Genomic DNA, 16,300 nt, shown 5'->3' with positions numbered 1-16,300 from the left:
TTGAACCTGTAAAGATCAATAGGGCAAAATATTATATCAACAAATCTCTTCCTTACAGCAGAGAAACCTAGAGCAGTATGACAACTGGATACAATCAACAGATCATCAGTACTTAAAATATTTTCATTTGGAAGGCATACTGTTTGCCTTAAAATAGATAATATAAAACATTTCTGACACATTTTAATATGCACAGTCATACTTGATCTGAATTGATGAAGCTAGATGTTTATAAAACAACTAAGTTTTGAAAAGAGACCTGGGGTTACTATACACTCAGCAAGACATTAAAGACATGAAAAGGAACTTTTAGAAAATATTTCTCCTCATTCTTCCAGCTCAGCTTCATAATGCTGAATATCAAGCCTCTCTACATCTGTGTTTCATTGTCTTCCTATCATGCACAAGAGAGCACTGCTGCCACCTACCCAGCATCAACACAGAAGTGGAAAAATGATGCCTTTTTTCAGGAGGCAATTTCAAGCATGACTTAGAAAATGGTAAATTAACTTTTGGCTACCTAAGAATGAAACATGTGGGTATGAAATTTTGGTTGCAAGAGGTTGTATGAGAAGACACAAGTCAAGTCTTAAATATTTTTTCTTACTTTGCTACTAAAGGCTGCTCCCTCATGAAATATTAACAACTCTTCCCAAAGAACTGTTCCCAAAAGAACTTGATTCAGATAAGAAATATTTTAAATGGCTGGTATGTAAATTACGCCAGCTGTTGAGCATGTATTAAAAAGTCATCAATTTTTTTTCTTCCCCACTAACGTATGACACAAAGATACATCTATAAGAATTACTGAGTTGGTGGAATTTATTGAAGAATGGTGTTTATCAAGTTATTAGCTAGGTCACTTTGATATAAAACCAAGAAAAAACATTTTCCTCCAGTGTAAATATATGCTACATCAATTCATACTAGCTCCATATTAACTATACTGATAATAGGCAATTACACCTGATACACACTGCTTATTACTGACTTGTATTATTTTTTCAAGACTCATAGTCTCAACCTCATAAATTTAATGATTGCTGTAATAGAATTTAATTGTATGACTTCACTGATTTAGAAAGCCTGCCCCCTGACTTTGGCAACATGATCTCAGATGTGGAGATCCACGAAATTCACACCAGCTCCTATTTACAAGAATGGTTATGGTTGATTTTCCTCCTGAATTCTCAGGTTGCAATCATTGAATAACTAGCTTTAGCGGAGGTTATGGTAGATAGATGAGTGCATAGCAAATAGCTGCCACTAACTAAATACCTAGAGAAATTCAAGATAAGCAAAATAAAATTTAGGGATTCTTGTTTTTCATTCAAATATACACCCATGAAGATAAAACATGGGGAAGGAAGGACATAATGACATTTTCTACAATGGCTCCAATCAATCAAAATATATGGAAATGGGAAAGGTGTAATTTGAAATTATAGTAAGTGAGTAATAAAATAATTCAGAGAGAAAAAAAGGAAGTTTTAATGAGCACTGCTATGTGTTTTGAAAGAATCAAGACAATGACCTTGAAAGACTCAATGATGATGAAGTCCCTTAACACCCTTAGCAAGTGTTAGCTATTATTTAATCAATGATTCTGGACAACTTTCTCCAAAGAAGTCATAAAAAAGGTGGCAGGGATCCCAGGAGCTGCAATGTTCAGTTTTAGCATACTTTTAAAGACTTTAAAAATATTAATTTGTGCTACTTAAAATTCCCAAGCAGGATGGATAGGTAGGTTCAGACCACTTCATGAAACCCCAGTCCTGGGTAGAATGGCAGTCCTGGGTAGCTGATATGCACATACTCCTGATTTTGCTCAATAAGGAAGTGAGACATAAAAGTGTAATTAATGCCAGTCAGTTTCATTTTTGTGTTTAAACATGTAATATTCTTGTACTGTCATAGAGCATTTGATTTATAACTGTAAAATATTCTGCACCACTCTCAATGTTGAGAGAAGGTACATTGAGTGGCCTAAGAATCTGATTATAGACTGTGTCCTAATGGTCATAAACAGGCTGTCTTCATCTAATGGGACTGTTTTAAGTAAGGTTTTGCACGACTTGAAACTGTTTCATGGCACTAAATATCTTTGTTGATGATCTGCAATTATGTCACTACCGTGCAGATTTCCAGTGTGAACATTTCCTGAGAACAGAAACAACTGGGAGGAGGAGTGGTTCGTGGGATAAACTGTGAGGATGTGAAAGTCACCACCAACAGCCTCACTTGTTTAGAAAGTTGACATCATTCATGTAATCTACAGTTCAGGGAATTTAAGGGGAAAACTACATACAGCGGGGAGTTTAATGTCTGCAAGCACACCATCAATAAGGAACACGGTTCACGACTAGGTGAACTACACTGAAGAAAGCAGGAATCCTGAAGAGTATGTAAAGTCACAACATGGCATTTCATAGTGATACTGTCACCCCCAAAAATCTGTGTCTTCTGTGACTCTAAATAAAAAGAGAGGCTCTAAGCCTCTTATTCTGGCAACACACATAATGGAACAGCGCACACAGCTTTAGTGTATCTTTTCCTAATTTCTATTATGTACATTGTGTAGGAAAAAACCTTGCAAATATTATTAATGTGACAGAGAAAATCTTCTGTAGTAGAAGAAAAACCTCAGTCTATTTAACTAATAATCCCACAGCTACTGTGGAGAATCATGAAAATAAGAGAACAAAGCACACTGGACCTGATTCTCTAGCTCCAAAGAAGCAACAAGAAGCAATGAAAGGCAGCTGAAACTGCTTCAAACCAGCTGGGTTGAAACCAACACACACTACAAGATGACACAGGGAAGGTGAGTGGTACCCTGGGTGTAGTAGGAAGAGCATTGCCAGCAGGTCACAGAGTGTGATCCTGCCCCTCTTCTCAGCCCCTCACCTGGAACGCTGCGTCCAGTTCTGGGCTCCTCAGGACAAGAGAGACATGGGACTTCTGGAACAAGTCCAGAAGAAAGAAGCAAAGATGATTTGGGGGCTGGAGCATCTCTTTTACAATGAAAGGCTGAGGGAGCTGGGCATGTTCAGCTTCAAGAAGAAAAGACTGAAACAGAACCTTATCAATGCATACAGTATCTGAAGAGAGGATGTTAAAAGGATGGACCAGGCTCTTAGTGCTGCCAAGCAATAGTACAAGAGACAATGGCAGAAACTGATGCACAGAAAGATCCCCCTGAACTTGAGGAAGAACCTTACTACCTGTGTGACTGCACTGGAACAGATTGCCAGAGAGGCTGTGTAGTCTCCCTCACTACAAATATTCAAGCACCATCTGGACTCAATCCCATGCAACGTGCTCCAGGATGGTCCTATTTGAGCAACAAGGTGGGACTAGATGACCCACTGGGGTCACTTTCAACCTTATTCTCTGATTCTCTGATTCAGTTGCAGTACTTTTATGAACTGTCACATGGGAGACTTACCACCTTGGTCTTTCCTACTACAGATAAGGTAATATAAAAATGTACTTAGCTTTGAGAGAAGAGCAGTGCTCTCAAATGCAACCCCTTGGATTGACTATGAAATTGCACTAAGAGCATTTTGAGAGATGTCTGAGCATCAATTCTGGATACAAGTGTGCTGGATGTAGTGCATCTTTTCTAGCAAGCAGCAAAAAGTAATGCAAAGTAGACATCTGAGCATATCACCAGTTTTAGTTTTCAAGGTTGTGTGTACTACAAACAAGAACAGGTAGCCTGAACAAATCTCATAAGCCAAATGATGAACCTTTGAAAACATGAAAAAGGCCTGTGGCAGGTGGTTAGAACTAGATAATCTTTAAGACCCCTTCCAAAGCAAACATTTCTATGATTCTGTGGTTTTTAGACTGACCTTCACACATCAGAGAACAGCAATAATCACCCATGTAAAATCCAGCTCCTACTTGTCACAAACGCAGCACTGTTTTCACAGCTTTAGCCAGCTCCATCTGTGAGTTGTGCTGGTATGTACATCACGAAAGCTTCCCCACAAAATGGAGAGTCTACTCAGTGCTGGAAGACCACAGCAGAAAAGAATGGTCATTTCATCCAGCAAGCAAGAGCATGTGGATGGACTCAGCCAAAACCCAGAGCCGGACTAGAGGAAGCAGTACGACAGCCAGAGACAAGAAAACTATGCTGAATCAAGCAGCCTCACCAAAGTTCTCAGGGTTCCACATAAGAATCCAAGCTAGGAGAGAAACTGTAGGATTTAAGTAAAAAGTCCCAAATATACAATTAGTAATTTTACAAATATGAGAAGTTGTTTCAACTGTGGCAACCAGCTGCCACACACTAAGTGAGCTGTGGGGACAGAGACAAAGCTGGGTCTCATGCTGATATCAAAAAGAGATGAACTTCACTGGTGGCTGAGAACTAATGACCTTAAGCGAAACATATCTCCAGTTCTTTTGAAGGAAGTTTTAAGTGTGCTAACTGCAGCACAATTATACTGCTTTAAAAAGGTTTTCTTGGAAGCCTTTGGCCTGTCAGAATTACAATTGTTAAAAATTATGGACTAGCCTATGCAGTTTCATTTTTCAGATATTTTTATTTGGTATATATAATTCTTACGAATAAAATACGAGAATTTTTTGTTGTTAAACAAATTGAGATGATGACGTTTCTTTGAACTACTTTAGGGGAAGTATGTAGTAAAACCCAGGAGCTAAGGTGTTTAATAAAGAGTAAGGGTCTCTTATTATTTTAAATTTAACAAAAAAAGAAAAAAATTAATACAGTCTGATAAGATACGTAATTCAGTGTTTGTATTTACTGCCCTCTAGTGATAGTAAAAGCATTAGCCATGAATATACAGGAACATGAAGCTTTTTTCAGATCATAAATGTCACAACACGGTTCACTAATTTTCAACCATAGCAGAGCAGGGTCTTTACAGGTTTTCTCTACAGCTGCAGTATTTTCAATAGACACTCGTGAGCAATTGCACAGGCAACAGAAACAACACCTATTTCAACTCTTGTTTTGGGGACCACTGTCAATCCTTTAAGACACAGTATATACTAATCATTTTCTTGAAAGTTTTCCACATAATGACAGAGCACATACGTATGTAATAGTCTCTAATAAACACCCCACGCTATATGGAGTTTAATTTCAACTCTTAATATTTTGACAATATCGTGCTATGTATTTATTTTCTGCTGAATATGATCCTATCAAAACTAGGTAAATTACAGAGAAGCTACTGTTAAAAGCTAATTTAGATCAGAGAAAGGTCGACCAGGGTATGACAACAGCTGCAGTTATGACAGCCGGTTTGCGGAGACAGAAAGCAGTAACAAATAGTTCAGGTGGTTATTGCTCTGACCGAATATTGGCAACTGACATATCAATGACCCTAAAAATGCAGAATTGTATGAAAACCTTATTTCTACTTTTTTATGTAGATGTGCCCTGCAAGTAAATAAGCACCCTGTAAGTATTTACCATAGCATAGCCATGAAAGAAGTTTATACCCACATTACACATTTTTGCAGATAGCTATATGTAGGAAAAGTGCAAAGAGGTGTAATAATTAATTCAGAGAGCTACAATGGCACACTTATCCTAAGACTGATACAGCTATACCAGTACAAACTAAGCTTTACCAGGATTCCTATCTCATACATGAAGCTAGTTTGCTATGTAAGAACAAACCTCAGTTTTTTACAGGTATTGCTGGATTAATCTTACTTCTCCTGTAACATGGCATTCTTATTTTAATGATGTGTTCCTACTGCAGACCTTGCCAAAGTCAAACTTTAACAGTTCATCAGAAATACTGCTGAATGGTTGTAATTTCATGCTAAAAGAAATTAGTTTGTCATCCATCTTTGTACAGCTGTTAAAGAAAAAAAAAAAAATACCACAGACAAAACCAGAGATTTGTGGAATATGAAGTGATTACTAACACTGCAACAAGCTCAATACAGCTCTGATAAACATGCCTTAGCAAATGCCCACAAATCACACACTGTAGATACCAACATTTTGAAAGTAAACTGCAAGTTGTTTCATGCAATTTTGCTGGTTCACACTCCAGTTCTTATTAAACCATGGCTGTTGTATTTCTTATTAAGTTGCATGTGATAGCATCATTGTTCTTTCAAGGAAGAAGTGATAATACTCATTTCAATGTGTCCTTCATACCTTTCATTCTATTATTTATTTAGATGTAGAAATATGCTCCACACCTACAGAGCTTCACAAAATAATGAACATCTATTTATCTGGAACAAGAGAAACAACTTGCCTCATACATTACACCCCTGTCTCATGCATATAGGGAAACAAAACAAAATTTCTTGCTTGTTTTTCTGTGTAAGAGAGCATTTCACCTGAATGCCTCTAGGTCAAATTAAGCAAGCAATCACAAAACCCAAGTGGTTTCCAGTCCCACATTCAGGCGTACTGTGAGGTTGGGTTTATGGCTCCACATGAGAGAGATGGAGAAATGATAACAAAACCAGGCCAAAGGCAGCTCTGTCGTTTCCTGAACAGCATGCTTATTACCTCTGTGATTTAAATCCCTCTTACAAGAAGTCTCATGAGGCATTTGCATGAGGCAGCTTGTGGTATGTTTCCTTACTCCTTGCCTATAGATACCATGATTTGCCCCTCATGCTGCACACAGAAACCCAGCACCTTTAGGGTCCCTGCCTCTCTCACGGTGCTGACAGTGCATGCTGGGTGCTGCTGCATTCCCATCATGTGGACCAGCTTGGCTCCATGGCCTGGTGCTCAGTTCATCAGCCACGGATGAGCTCACACGCAGCCAGGGCTTAGCAGCTTCAGACCAGGCCATGCTGGGAGACACTGGCCAAGCGCTGATAAGGGCAAGCGACGCGTCCACGCCTGGCAGTGAACACTCCTCACTGTCCCACATCACCATGTCCCCTTTTGAGGTTCTTCCATGAATGCAGACCTGCATCACTCCATCCCAACAGCATTTTGCTCCTTCCTACTCCACAGTGTAGGTTGTTCTAAGACAGAGGTATTAACCCAGAACCATTCTTGTGCTACAAGGCTCAAACCTCATCAGCTCTGTCCACAGGCTACAGCCAGAAGCCCTTCCAAATACAGCCATTTTTGCACCAGGATTTAGCTAAGAGAGCTACAACTCACACCACCCCTACATCTATTAGTCTCCAACACAGTTATCACAACAGTAGAAATTTTGTAGGAGTCCTCTTACCTGCATGAATTTCTGTTCTTTTTGTGAAACTAATCTAACACCAAAGCAAGCACTATGACTATCTCAAGTCACACATTTGAGTATAAATATATGCATTTCTCATTAACATTGTAGAAATGGATTTTAGGTGAGAGGCAAACACCAAAAACAACTCCAGGAGTTGTTTTTCAATATTTTAATATTATTCATGACTGACTGTTCAAATGTAGAAAATACTTTTATGCTAATTTTTCTACAAGAATTAGTGCTGCTCCTGAGAAACCTCAGTTTGACAATAAATCCATATTTCCAAGTAAACAGTTTGATAGTTAAATCAATATTTTTTTTCATTTACTCAAATGTGGCTTGTATTTAGCAGTTTCCACTATGTACTGTAACACCATACAGTAATAATCCCCTTTTGCTAACACTGCTTTTATGAATGGTTTATAATCAGTTAATATTTTGTACTTAACAATCATTAAAAGTACATTCATAACAAACTAATATACTTTAGCTTTGATAATAAATTCACTTATGAACTTACATAGCACAGAAAACACTTACAGAAAACCTAATTTAAAATTAAACCTCTGTTTAACCAATGACAACCCATAAACGATTCTTTTCTGAACACTAAACTAATGAATCTCATCATTCATACAAAATTTGAAGTGAAAAGTAGATTAAAAAACATGAAAGTAATGTCGCGTACTGAAAACTGATTAGGTTCCACTAAGGGAAATACAACATTAGATTGAGCTATATTCTCTGATGGAATTGCAATATGGATACAAAATTCACAGACATTATTTAAGAAAAAGATTTTCTATTAATCTTTCATTATTATTAGGTATTTTAACAGGAATCAATGCATTTTTCATATTCCAGTCCTCTTAGACAGATACTCTTATGTCTCTATAAAAATCATCCCTAATTTGAAAAACATCTTAAAATCACACAAAACCAATAAGGGCTAAATAGATATGGCATCATCATCTTTGGCTCACATTTTCATTTGTTAAAAAAAAAATCAGCCTGGGAAACTTTGTCTGCTTTTTTGCCCATTTACATACAATATTTGGAGCAGCTCAAAAAGCTCTGAGCAGCACACGAAACACTGGAAAGACCTTGGCAGATGCAGAAAGACATTAGCCTATCCAATTACATGGGCACACATGCAGAAGCCCAGTTTTGCCCTGACAAGGATGGAAACGTTAAAAATGCTCACAGTCTGTGTCTAAATAAGCTTTCTCCAGTCTTCCAAAGAAGCTCCTGTGTATCAGCTGATTCTATCAGTTCTTTATCAAAGTGACAACAATGACAAATAAAACCAGGTTTGGGCTCCATTCCCAGCCTGAGGAAATAAATGGCAAGACTCTCACTAGCTCCAGCTAGTTGAATTCACACAAAGTGTTCAAACGTCCCAGACAACAGGAGTGATGTCCTGGTACATCAGTCCTGCCCATTCCTGTACAATGCCATCTCATATTCAATCTCCAAACCAGAGAAAACAACCTGAAACATGAAATAAATGCACTTCATCCATGCAGGGCTATAAAGTTAGCCAGGAGCTTATGTCTCATCTAAGGCAAATTCCATTCAAAATGAGATGCAATATTTGATAACTTCAGTGAATATTTAAATTAATTTTCATACTCACTTCACAAGATATGCCTATATTGTTAATTACTTCTTAATCTACTGCTACACATATAAAAATCATAATCCTAGCTTTTAAAAACAAAACATTTCTCATTTTTAGACTGTTTTCTCTGAGCATTAGGTGGTGAGAATTCCCAATATTACCCAATCCAGTGTAAGCACAACACATACTTTTCCTGACGAAAATGAGTATTTGCCTTGGCTAGTGTCTAGTGCACCACTCTCTTAGTCACCTCGCATTAAAATATTTGCATAACTTCCTAATACCAGTTAAGTCCCAGGTCTTGATTAGAAAATTTTATGAGAGAAAAAGGACTATGAAGAAAAACAGTACGTTTTGTCCAAGACTGAAAACAGACTTCTCAAAGACCCCTGGTAGTCTGGTAGAAGAAGTACAAGTCAAAATGGATCTTATCCCTTCCAGCGCTGCTATGAGTCCATCAGCAACAATCACCAGACAGAGTACAGGTCAGTGTGACTCTCACCATTCAACAAAATTATGTGCAACACCAAAAGGTGGGACATCACTGCTGGGCAGGATGTGGGGGTGAAAAGAGATGTTGGAGAACACAAACATTTGTGTACAGCATGCTATTTCACAATATCCAAAACACAGTAGAAGGAAACAAAGAAAGAAAACAAAAAACCTATATAACTCTTCCCTCAAGAGTAATTAAGGCAGGGTTTCCTACTTAGCCACACTATTGAAATGACAGGCTGTAATAAGATTTAAAACTCAGCATCTGTCCTCTCATTCTGCCTCTAAACAGTAAGGCAGCTTTAGTTTTCTACAATGGGGACATTTTTCAAGCTCTGATAACAATTTCAAGAACAAAGCAAAACTGCCTACGTACATCAGCATGTTTTTATTTACACCACATCTATACCATCTAAAAGACACATGAGCACAGGAATAGTATCTAGCTGAAAAGACAAAACACCACAACATAGTTATCAAACTATTTTTCTTCCTGCAGATTTATTTTATCCCAACAGCACAGTTTTATTTTGTATTATCATTCCTATAACCTATCTATCTTTCACAGGCCTGGGAAAAAAGATCAAATTACAGATGTATATTCCTAACCATAAAAAAAAAATTGTTTTAGCTTCCACATGCCAATATTTGTTTTTGCACAAATTTTTACAGCACTTTATCATCTTGTATTTAAAATTTATCTGCTGCATTTTTAAAATAGATGTATGTACAGAAAGCTGTGCTAGAAATGCCAAAAGTATCTGACTACCAAAAGTATCAAAAGTATCAAAAACTTCTTCATCCTGAAACCTTTTCAGCAACAACCAAAAAGAGCTGCAGAAACTCCATGCCAGCTAGAAGAGGCACATCAGTTTTTACTGATGGTAAGAAAGGCGGGGGGAAACTACCAAATTTCAAAATGCAATCTTACCTGGGTCCAATATTCAGGCACACAAAACTTTGCCCATGATTAGAGTACAAGAAAATACAGTCATTTTACTGAGAAATATGGGTATTGGGCTTTCAAGTTTATGTAGCCAAACAGATATTCATCACATTAAGACCTCTAGGACTAAACATGCTTCTAAGTTCTCCACCTGAAACTTCCATTGCAAGCAAAAAAATAAGTAATTTAAAGGCATTCTTACACATTTAATTTTGTTTTGTTTTGTTTTTTAAAGCTGTTTTCCTGCAAGCAGTGTATAACAGAAAGACTCTGAGGCATATACACAGAATAGTTTTGCAAAGGCATCAAGGACACTTTCTGGCTTCTTGCTGAGACACCACACCTACATTTACTACAAAATGACACCCTCATCTCCGCTTGTTGCTTTGGCCACAGCATAGGTCAGGCTTGCACTTTTTCCCCGGACCTGTTTTCTTAGGACAGGCCCAGGTGGTTCCTATCCTGGTGCCTGGATCAGCAGGGCGAATATTCACAGCAGCAGCAGCAGCAGCAGCAGCAGGAGCAGCAGGACGTGGCACCCTCTGCCCAGCAAGCAGCAGAGGGCAGAAATGCAGAGCAATCAGAGCACTCTCCCTGCAACACCAAACACAAGGTCTGCTTCGACACGCGTTACATCTCAGGCAAAAAATGCATCTGGATCAGGCTGCAGAAGTACTTTTAAGCTCCAGTTCTCCGTGGCAGCAGAAGCTGAACAGGAGCTAAGGCTAAGAGGGAAGAATTCCCAATAACTACAGGTTTAGAAAGCAAAATAAGCACTGCATTTTGTAAGGTCTCAAGTATCTGTTGGTCCCCCTGGTTCTGAGATGCTGCTATTGAACCTCAAAGAAGTGAACAGTTTAATTCAAATAATGAGAGCTCAGTAAAGAAACATCCTTACAAACATGCTCATGATTAACCTTCAAATATAATTATTTTATTCATTCATTTCAGCTACCAAACTGAAAACATTGTTTCATGTGTAGTTGTAGAGAAAGTCCCTTTGTGCATGGAGAAAGCACAGCCAAAACTAAAGTGTTGGAGACTCTCACACTACCCATGCATCATTTTTAAGGTATCAGGGTGTCCTCACTGTACAGGAGGTAACAAATTCACCAATACCACTATTGTGGCCACAAAGCTTACCAACAGTAGCCAAGAATCACACTTTTGCTCACATACTCAATAACATCAACCACATGTAAAGCCAGCAGCAGCACACCTACATAATCATGAGCAGAGGCAAAGAGCAATTTTATTTATTTATTATTTTAAAGTCATCAAATCATTAAAAATACAAATTCAAATGTTCCTTATATTTGTCATTACTTATCATGGTACCAATAAAATTTAGCAAACACATGAACTACTCAAAACATTATTACACTTGTAAAAAAAGGCTCTTTTCTAGTCTGTCTTGGCAATTTTTCATTAAAACATACTTGAAGATGCTGAGGTCCACAGTGTCAATCCAGCAGCCTGCTTTTTATTTGTTTTTGTTACATAGACTGTTTTCTACTCTATTAGTGAAAGAGCACTATCCTGCTATTTCTTTTTTTCTTACTCTAAGCTCTACTGTGCCTTCTACTCATTAGAGTTGAACTACTTTTTCCATGTACCAGGGACGGTAGAAATAGTTTGTAGAAATACTGCTGAAGAGCACAAACTAAAGGAAACCTAGGATGTTTATCCCTTCTTTGTTCTGATCAGCTCTGAAAACAATCAACTGCTTCCTTGTGTCAGCAAGTACACGAATCACATCCTCACTTATTAAAAACTGCTCTTCATATTGATGACCCTTTGAAGCACCAAAGGAGGAGACAATATATTATAAAAAGTCACTGTTTCTACATAAAATAATCCTTCCATTTATATTTTACAATGCTTAGTATAAATCATTACACTGAGAGAGAGTAGGAAAAAATAGCTTCATATCTAGTCCCTGCAACTAAAATAACTTTTTAAGCACCAACTGGTGCAAGGGTTCTGAATCTATTGACGGATATTGGTATAGAACTAAAGGACAATATTTTATTTATTATAAAATTCTACCTACCCAGTTTGGAGTCCTCTTAGAATTTGATTTAATGGTAACTAAAGCATCTTTATTGCTATTTATTTTACTCTTGGTCATTAGAAAAAGACTTCTCTGTTGTAACAATTGCTCCTGGATTACAAAAATCATGTTTATGAAAATATTAGCATCTCAGCTGGCAGTGTGAGGTTGTCTGTAACCCTGGATAAAACTATTGCATTAAGGCTGTACTGTCAGCCTTGAACACAAATCAGATAGCCTGGTTTAAATATATTAACGTCCTCTAAATCGTAAACAAATTCAATTAAGAACCGCACATCTTTACATGCATCAAAAAATACTCCTGGACTTACACATCTGGGCAATATGACTGACGTAGTGGAATGGTTAGGAGGTTGAAGTTAACCATACGTATTTCCTGTAAGACTTGGCTGTTTATTCCAGAATAAAATTAACATTGACTTCATTTTGCATAAAGCAGCAGCAATTCTGAGTGGAAGGTTTAGTTGATGTAATTGTCTTGCTGTAGGATCTTATATAAGCATTCAACCAGCTCATTTTCATTAGCCATATATTAGTGGGCTACAACTTAATAAAAGCAGCAAGCTGTTTAAATTTTATTTATAGAGAATCTTGTAATCAGGCCTGACACATTAGCTTGATTCAGTGCTGCTCCACTGCTGGAGACTGGAGCTGTTGCTGCTGTCTGTGCAGCTCCTTTTCAACATGTGGAGCAGGCAAACAGAGAGAACAACAGGCAGAACTTGAACTTGCCCTAGCACAGCAGTGTCCCCCTCGGCTGTTGACCAAGATGAAGCATCAGCCCCCCACGGCAGCACATAGTGCCCACCAGGCTCATAACAGAGCAGTCACAGGGCAGGTTCAACTCTGACCAGCTCAGAGGTGAACAAGCTCAAGAGGCAGGTGCTGACCACTGCCCTGCTCACAAGGTTTCAAGGCAGGATGAGTAGCATCACTTTCCATCATGCCTTAGCTTGCCTAGATTCAGTTTTGCAGCTCACATGGGGACTGGTTGTGAGTTAACTGGGATCAATTTCTACTGAAATAAGCTTTATTAAAAAACAAACAAACAAACAAACACAGAGGGGAAATATCAATCTACAATATACTTAATCCTGTGGTGAGTCTCCTAAACATGTAAAGTTGTAGCAGATGACACCAAAACCCCTACAAATATAACTGAAACAGGAGAACAATTTCTTAGTACAGTGTCTTTATGAGACAAAGTCAGAAGTGACATTTCAGCAAATATCACATTTGTTGTACAAAAACTTCATATAATAGTAGAAGCTGCCTCTTATTAGAAACACAAAATTGATTTAGAAAAAAAGCCCTGATGGCCACTGCTTTCCTAAATTTTTCATATGTTACAGTCTAACCCTGACTAAAGCAGCACCCTACCAGGAATACAGTGACAGCATTCTTGGCTCTAAATACTGTCACAAGGAGCCACAAGAATTTAGAAACTTCTTATACCTTTCTGTTGTCATGAATACCACCTTATTACTAAGAAGGAAGTTATTAAATATGCATACCCATGAAAAACCTTTCCAAATAAGAGTTTTTGGAAAAAAATATTTTTTGTAAATGCCAAAAAAAAAAAAAAAAAAAGCCACAGTGATGTCTGCATCTTAACTAAATACTTCAATTCCTGGAAAAATTTCGTAATTTTAAAATCTGTTATTCTGGTGGTTGAAAATAATGTAGTTTTCCCAAATTACACCTTAGTTATTTACTCTGCAACATTTTGTCTGTTTTTCTGTCCCATTATGCTAAAGGAAAGAATCTTGCATACTGTGGTATTTCCTATAATTAAAGAGGCTACAGAAAAAGGTCTGTTTGTATGTTGGCATGGACCATTTGTTTATATTTATGGAAAAAATTATCAAGTTATTAGGGACCAAGAAGCTCTGCAATCTTAGAAGCAGCTAAAAAGCTGCAAAGTGTTAAATAATAGCAACCCTCTGAAAGGCATAATGTCTCTTTTACACATCTCTTACACCCAGGACCTTTCAAAAAGCAGTGAATGAGAGATGCAAAAACATATTTTTCCTCTAAAATTTAACACACAAACTGAATCTGTGAGTTCCTATTTTGTTTTTGAGCCTTAAAATACCAGTGTTCTTTCTAACAACTGTTATGTGTATGAACTCCAGGATCCTTTCCACTGGTGCAGACCTGGATAGCCTGTGCTGGGTAATTTTTTGGGGAATAGTCCCAAAAAACATGGAAGAGGCTGACCCTAGCACAGATTTAAGATATTTTGAAATCACAACTGCCTGCTTATCATGGCCTGAGGAAGCCAGAGATTGCCATTATGTACCCACACAAGGAGTAAGGGCTGCTTACAGCTCAGTTGCCTTGAGCCTCACTCACCACACTTACTTCACTATCCTAACAGAAAAACTATGCTTCATGATTTTTCTCATTTGTCAGCAACACCACAACCCCTATGGAGGCAGCAGAACTTCTAAAGAGACTCAGACACAGCTGAAGTGGCACCACTACTCCATCCACTTGTTTCTGAGAAGACGGAGGTGTCCATAAATGATAAAGAGTGGCTGGTGCAAAGCACCTGCAGGAAGGCAAGTTTCACCCTTTATCTTTCTGCAGCACATCCCTGTACAGTACAGCAAGGAAAGTGCTGTCTCCTTTTATTTTTTTATGTATACATATATGTACACCTCACTCATCACTGCAGTTACCCCAGAGCAAGCCTGCTGCTCTCCAGAAGCATGAGAAGTCTTGCATGAGAGCAAGTTGTGTACAGGGAACTGCACTCAAGCCCAGAGGTCTTAAAATTCATTCAGTTTGGCTTCAGTGAATGGAAAGCAAGCAGTTTTCCTAGAAAACTAGTCCTTTCTTACCTCCACAATACTCTTGCCCTTTGCTTTTGCTATAAAGTACAACAAAATTGGGGAAGCCACACAAGTGTGCATTAACTAAAATTGAGACTTGCCACTTATCAGTATACCTTTACTTTGTCACTGTACAAACTGAAATCTTAAATGAATAAAACCTTTCCTGACACAGCATTGAACAAGCAGTTTCTGGCTAACAGCTACCCTTTAATCACAATCTTAATCACAAGCAGCACTCTAAAGAGCTAATCAAATCCTCCGATTTTCTTAGAGAGATCTGAGAATTTAAGACCCAATTAAACCATAATGTCAGCCAGCCAAATGCAGTGGCATTGCCAGACATTATATAAGAGGACTGTCACATAAGAAACCCCATATTCACTCATGAAAACAACATATTTGTTTTCTAGTGCTATGTTTCCAGCACCTACTTTTTATATGCAGTAGCTAACCCAAGCGAATGACCAATGTTTAAATCCTCTTAAGTGGATATGACACATTATCCTGTCCCTTAACTGGAAACAGGTCAATTTAACCAGTGGCTGTGACAGAGGAGACAATTTTACTCCAGCTGGGCTTCCACATTTGGAAAAATTATGCTTTTACATACAAAAGGTAATTTTTGAAGACAAGCTCCTCACTGTGCCATGAACCTAACCCCAAAGCTGGAAGCAAGAACAGAAAAAAGACAGTGGTAAAATCTAGCCTGTTAACAAAAGACTCAGTCACGATGATTAGTTCTGGACACAGCCTACCTAGGACCATACAAAAGTACTGGCTACCGCAGAACTTAAGCTTTTTCACAGAACAAGACACAGATGGACGGACTAAATCAGAAGTCAGTCTGTCATCAGCTCCATTTATTCTGAGCCTGGGTAAACTCAGAGAACTTCTGTCAGCCTGGGGTAACACAATAATGCTTCTCCATTCAGTGGGGGCTTTTGTGTAAGAGCTGCCAAGGGGCTCTGGCCCTGCTTTTTTCATCCCAGCAAGGGTCATGCTGGAATGCTGGCAGCAGGGCTTTCCTGGGAAAACACAGCGAAGGACACACAGCACCTCTGTCTGAAGCATTTTAGGGTTTATACATGGTCTATTATTTCACCTAAGTAATAAATT

The sequence above is a fragment of the Geospiza fortis genome, unplaced genomic scaffold, assembly GCF_000277835.1.
Source record: "Geospiza fortis unplaced genomic scaffold, GeoFor_1.0 scaffold443, whole genome shotgun sequence".
In the NCBI taxonomy this organism is placed as follows: domain Eukaryota; kingdom Metazoa; phylum Chordata; class Aves; order Passeriformes; family Thraupidae; genus Geospiza; species Geospiza fortis.
This window is presented reverse-complemented; position numbering follows the sequence as displayed.